An 847-nucleotide genomic window follows, 5' to 3' on the forward strand; every position below is an offset into this window, starting at 1 on the left:
GCTCAAATCCCTGTTCTATCTACAACTCTCCTGTGGGTGGGGGTGGATGAGACAGGTGGCAAAATTGGCCATGAGCAGGAAACCACCAGGCCAGGCTGCACAAAACCTCATCCAACCTGGCCTTAAAAACTTCCAGGGATGGGGCATCAACAACCTCCCTGGGCAACCCATCCCAGTTCCTCACCACCCTTAGAGTGAAAAATTTCTTCCTAATATCTCACCTAAATCTCCCCTCTCTCAGTTTAAAACCATCACCACTTGTCCTGTCACTGCCCTCTCTGATGATCTTTTATCATTAGTGTTTAATTAAGGCTGTCTAGTTTAGTTTTCAACCCAGAAAGCCTCTCCCCTTCCCGACCTGGGAGGAGGAGGGGATTGAGAGTCTCTGGTTTAATTGCTCACCCTGAGTCAAACCATGACAAGTGGCCAAGGATAAATGCAGATGAGATGATAGGAGGAAGGTCTCAAATGACCAGGGCAGAATGGTGCTCCCTTACTAGTAGGAATAAGTAAAGCACAGAACCCTCAACTAACAGAAAACTTTGAATGCTTTGAAAGGGAAGAGCTAGTGGGGATAACTCCCATATGAGCTTCATTTCCTAGGAGAGATGAGCCAGGGTTTTCTAGATAAATCCAAACTTATCCCTGGAGTCAGGGGGTTTGGTCCTTTGGTCTGATTTCTCTCTTTATTTGGGTGAGTCTGGTTGCATCTGCAGAGGTTTCCAGTTCTCCTCAGCTGTTCATGAGCTCCTCTGCCTTCCAACATGGGTTGATCTAGAATTTCCTCAGACCAACTGGCCTTGTTAGCCTCATCAATTGCTAGCCTAATTAAAGTAATAAATTCACA

The sequence above is a fragment of the Chaetura pelagica genome, unplaced genomic scaffold, assembly GCF_000747805.2.
Source record: "Chaetura pelagica isolate M959 unplaced genomic scaffold, ChaPel_1.0 scaffold347, whole genome shotgun sequence".
Classification (NCBI taxonomy): Eukaryota; Metazoa; Chordata; class Aves; order Apodiformes; family Apodidae; genus Chaetura; species Chaetura pelagica.